Raw genomic sequence first — 5,735 nt, forward strand, 5'->3', positions numbered from 1 at the left:
GTAAATTATACATCAAGTTTTCATCTACGTACTGTCATAAGTTTGTATCACAATTCTAGTCTAAATTCATTATCCTTCATTTCTCCGATGATATGTGTCACAATAAGAGAAAACTGAGTACAACACGACAATTCAGGTAATAAGTCTAATCACAATAACAGGGCAACGAGCCACCATCAACAACAATCAACCTAATAGAAATTCATCCGGAATCACCACAGTATGAGTATAACTACACCTCACATTTCAGTACATAAAGTAATAGCGACGAGCTCACAAAATCAGAAGTCATACCAACCTAGATAATATCCAACTAAACACCATGTACAAAGACCTAATCATACTTTCTCCCATAAATTCTGCACAATACATACGTTTCGCTAATCAAAGTCTAACTTAAGTAAGCCGTAACCTATAAGGAATGCCGAGCAACAGTCTCGAATCACCAAACCTTAGGATTTCCTTCCTCTTTGGAGAAACCTCGAAATGATTAACATCTATCAAATATGAATTCGACGTCAGAATACGAATGTAAGGATATCCATATTGCCATAGTTTTACCCAAAACCCAAAAATGGACCCAAAATAGCCAAACCCGAGCCTTGAGGACAAAATTATAATTTTATTGAAATTTCAGTACAACATAGTCAAAATATTACTCTATGAGTCTAAACGAGTCCAACGATACCCATATTGCTATACTTTTAGAAAAATACCCAAAATACCCCTACAATGTGAATCCGGGTTCATAAGGGTAAACGGCAAACTTAGTTCACAATTAAGTTACACATCATCTATTTAACCTTCAATCTTAATTTCATGGAATTCTATTCATCACAAGATATCCAAATTCATCTTTTCTATTTTTAGCCCTAGGGTTCTCAACCTATTAGTTCTTCACAATAAGTGTGCAGGATGACTATAAGATGATGATAATCGACAATAAATAATGAATACTAGGTTAGAATCTTACCCCAAAGTGCTTGTGAATGCTTTTCCATTGCTATCTCCCCAACCCTTCAACTATTGAAGGTTTCATCAATTTTTGGGTTCTGATCTTTCACCCACTTGGATTTGAAGAAGGGAAGATAATGAATCACATAAGGGTTTGTACTTACCTTTAAGGAGGAACTTCACCCTAGCTCTAGGAAAATAGTCTCTCACTTTCTAGGGAAGTGTTTTTGGGTTTATGAGGGGAAAGCCTAAAAAATTGTAATTAAAAATGACTTTTCTACCCCAGATTTTTGCTGCAGCGGGTGCACCCTTTGCTATAGCACTTTGGGTTTTTGAGACTTGTCTTGAGCCCACACAAAAACCTTTCCACCCTTTTGACTTGACAATTTTGAATCAAACTGTTACACCTCGAAAAATCTTCCGTTGTTGCACAAGTGAATGAACTAGTGAGGAGCACGAGTATACGATATTTCCATAAGTAAGAAATGACATTTCATGACCTTAAGTGAGATTTCAAAGGCAGATGTTAGACGAGAAAGTTGGCTAAGATAAGTGTTATATCCCGTAAATTTTGCACAATTCGCATAAATTGAAATAAGTGTGACTTGTATGAGATAGAACAATATTTTGATCTTACTTAATATATATGTTGTTTATGGAAAATATTGATGTGGAAATATCGAGGAAGGCTAAGGGCAAAATTGGAATTTCGGAAATTTGTTTCATGAATTACAAAAGTGGCCACAAGTAATTGGGCTTGAAAAAAAAAGGGAGGCCCAAGATGTGGCCGGCCATAGGGTATGGCCCAAGGCCCATGGGAAATTTAATCCAAGCCAAATAAATATAGAGGGCCACTACTTATTCTTCCACTTTCAAGAACTTTCAAGAAAAACCAATGGAGAGCAAAGCACAAGAGGCCATTCGGCCAAGCAAGAAAATAAAATAAAATTCCAAGCCTTCCAACTTTGATCCAAAATTTTAATTTTCTAGTACTCTTACTAAGCTCAAGATCCTCTTCAACGTGGTATAATTTTTGAAGCGAGAAAACTACTTTAGTGGCACGTGAAGAATTTAAAGAAAAGGTAAAAGTTCTATCCTCTTTTATGTCATGAAGAGTTTGTATATATGTTGTAGTATGTGGAAATGAATGAAAAGTATGAAATTTGTGTGTTGTGGGTGTGTGGGTGTGTGGCCGTGTGGTTCATGTTGGTGAAGGAAGATGGACTAAATTTATTTAGTATGTTAATTATGTTGTTGTGGCCTTGTGATGTAAATGGAAGACTAATGGTTCAAGTTGGCATGAAAAAAATTGGTTGTAAGTTGTTATAGGAAATTATGTGATTTTATTATAGTTTTATGTAATTATGGAAATGGAGTTCCTAGAATGTAGATTGTTGTTGTAATGTATAGAAATAGATGAAAAATTCATGAAAATATGTATGTTATTGTTGTGGCCGAATAAGGGGTTGTTTTGGTAAGTTGTGATGAATGGATTCCATTTGACATTTTAGTAGTTGCCAATGGGGATTCTATGATGAAAATGATGGTTTGGTAACTTGAAAGAAAGTTGTCGACGTGTAGGTTGTTGATCTAGTTATGAATTTGAAAGTAAGGAATATGTTATTGATGTTTTGTTCAAATTGGAAGGTTGCGGATTGTGTTGTGATAATCGGATGGAACCTAAATGAAATGCCGTTGAATTATGTAAAACAAGTTATTAATGTTAGAATGCATTTTGAGTAAATTGTTGAAGATTGGAGATATGATTGTTGGCATTGTTATTGATATTTTGGCCGAGTTCCATTCTCGGGTTTGTTGTTGATGATTTAGCCGAGTTAGACTCTCGGGGATGATGTATTTACTGGGGAGATGCTGCCGAAATTTCGGCAGAATATAAGCGAATTTATTTGAGAAGTTGAGACAAGTGAATGCCGATAAATCTAATGATCATGTGAATTCTTTGTATGTAGAATAACAAGTTTGGACAAATAAGCGTACCTAGTTGGTCGTGGCACAGGTATGTAAGGCTTACCCTTTCTTTCTTTGGCATGTCCTAGAGCCACATAAGGTATGATATGATATGCACTTTGGGGAAAATTTTACTCTTGAATTCTGAGTTTTGTCCCTAAAGAGTTCTGTATGCGTAAATGTCTAAAGTTTTGTTTGATATGTTTCTGAATGGCATTCGAAAGACAATTGGTATGATTAACATTTTGATTTCCAAATGATAGTACGTTTAACTATTCCGTTGAGTCCTTAGTATATTTTGATATGTACTTATGATTCTAAAAGTTATATTTGATTTGATCCATATGACATCCGGAAGAGATTTGTTTCTGAAGTTCTATTTAATATATTTCCGAGTCTGCTTATAATTCTGATTCACATCTGATATAAGTATGTTTGATATGATCTAGTTTGATAAACGGTTGAGTAACGGGATAAGTATAAAGAGTTTTGTTTCTGAAAGAATTTTGTAAGTCATAAGGTCCCTAACCTTCGGAAAGGATCTCCGATTTGCTCTAAAATGCTTATAGAACGCTCTGTACTTCAAATGTTTGTAACTTTCTCATACGAAGTCGGATTGACCTGAAACTTGTTATGAGCCTTCAGATGTCAGTAAGTGTACGTATATATTGAGTCTTGATTTGTGTGCATATGGTTTCGCGCTACTCTGTTCGTGCAAGCTTCAGTTTGGATTTCACTGAGCCCGGGCCAGGATATGTTCTCGTGCGTATTCGATTGCATTGTTCACCGAGACCCACCAGTAGAGGGCCGGGACACGTTACATGATGATGGCGCCAGATCCGGACCGGATCCCCTCTACCGAGTCCCTTATTGAAGGGCCGGGACACGTTATCCACCGAGACCCTCACTGGCGGGTCGGGACACGTTACATGCATACATGATATTTGATGTGACATGCATATATGATATTCGATATGACACACATGATTTTATCTACCGAGTTCCTCGTTCGAGGGCCGGGACACGTTATGCATATGTGATAAACGATGTTGACACATATGATTCTATTCACCGAGTCCCTCACCCGAGGGCCGGGACACGTTATTTGCACATGTGATATGTTATATGGATCGGGCTGCACGTTCCGCAGCAATACACTGTATGATGTTATATGATTCTGTTCACCGCGTCCCTCACGAATGGGCCGGGATCTGTTAGATGCATACACACGATATATGATTCTGACATGCATGGTTTGTGTTGAGAAAGTAAGCATTTTGGCACCCTGTACCTTCCGTACTCCTTCTGATCTATGATATCGGTATACATGATCTGTGTCTGGAAAACCAGCATTCTGATATTCTGAGTTTGTACTTCTTCTAACACGGGACATCTGCATACACGGTTTGCAATGGAGAATAAGCATTTTGGTATTCTGGATAATGTACTTACTCTTTGTACCATTTGTTCTGGTTATGGCTCTGTTTTCTATATTTTATGCCTTACATGCTCAGTACATATTCCGTACTGACCCCAGGTACCTACAAATGAATAGAAGATTTGTCAGAAGATGTTTCAGCAGGATTGGCGAGCTCCATTTACTTCTGGAGCGCTGCCGAGTCAGAGTATATGTATGTTTTGATTTCTGGATTGATGTTAGAGACTTTGCAGACAGCGTCGTGGGTATTGGTTGTCAGTCTGTAAGCGGCTCCATCAGCCGATATGTCATTCTGTGTTATGTAATAAATTTTATATAATTACAGATTTTGTTTAATTTTGAGAACGGTAAAAGAAAAATTTCGAAAGCTTAATATGTATTTTACTAGTAATTGATTTTCAAAGTCCGAAGAAATGATGTGTGTAATAAGAATCTGTGGGTTCGCTCGGCTCCGGATATGGAGTCGGGTGCCCATCACACCCTAGGGATATTAGGGTGTGACAATAAGACAAGGCATACGATAGGTATCGAAAAGGAAATACGAGTAACGAGTTAACGAGGCTTTAATGATGTCTTGGAGAAGAGTGATAACGTCCCTTAGATTGGTATTGAAGTGTTGAACAAGTGTTAATAAGGTTCCACAAGGATTAGAGATCAAACGAATCGACGAAATGAACTTCGGAACCACTGGGGGTTATACGGCCAAACATACTGGCCGTATAAATTATACGGTCCGTATGTTTGGGATTGTATAATCAGCCCAGAAAGGCATAAGTTTTTGGACTGAATATACGGCCCGTATAAATTATACGGACCGCATGTTGGTCCGTATATACGGTCGGGCTGATTTTGGATCATTAAATAAAGGGACCAAGGTTTATTTCATTTCACTTCTACATGACACCCCTTCTCTCTACATTTATTCCACAAGAATTCAAGGATATTTAATGATCAACAACATAAACCAAGTGAATCAAGTGTGAGAAAACCCATCAAAGATCATTCAAGTCAAGAAATCCCAATGGAGATGAACTAGGGTTTGTGCTCAAGTGGAGTATTATCAACCAAGGATTGTTCCTACGAGATCTAAGGTACGATTTATGATATTTCTATGTTGTTTAAGGTATTTGAGAGTTGAAATACTTGGATTATAGAAGGGTATAGAAAAATGGGTCATGAATGTGGAATAGTGCCATTTTGAGAATTTGCTTGAATTGAGAGTCTAAATGTATTGTCATGTAAATATGTTATAAATGATGTTGAGAACATGAGATGAGCAATGTACATGAATGGACATAGTCGTGTGTTATAGCCATGGATATGGGTGATTGAAGGTAAATTAAGAAATGTGGATTATGTGGATGAATAATGACTA

The sequence above is a fragment of the Lycium barbarum genome, chromosome 2 (genome assembly GCF_019175385.1).
Source record: "Lycium barbarum isolate Lr01 chromosome 2, ASM1917538v2, whole genome shotgun sequence".
NCBI classification, from domain to species: Eukaryota; Viridiplantae; Streptophyta; class Magnoliopsida; order Solanales; family Solanaceae; genus Lycium; species Lycium barbarum.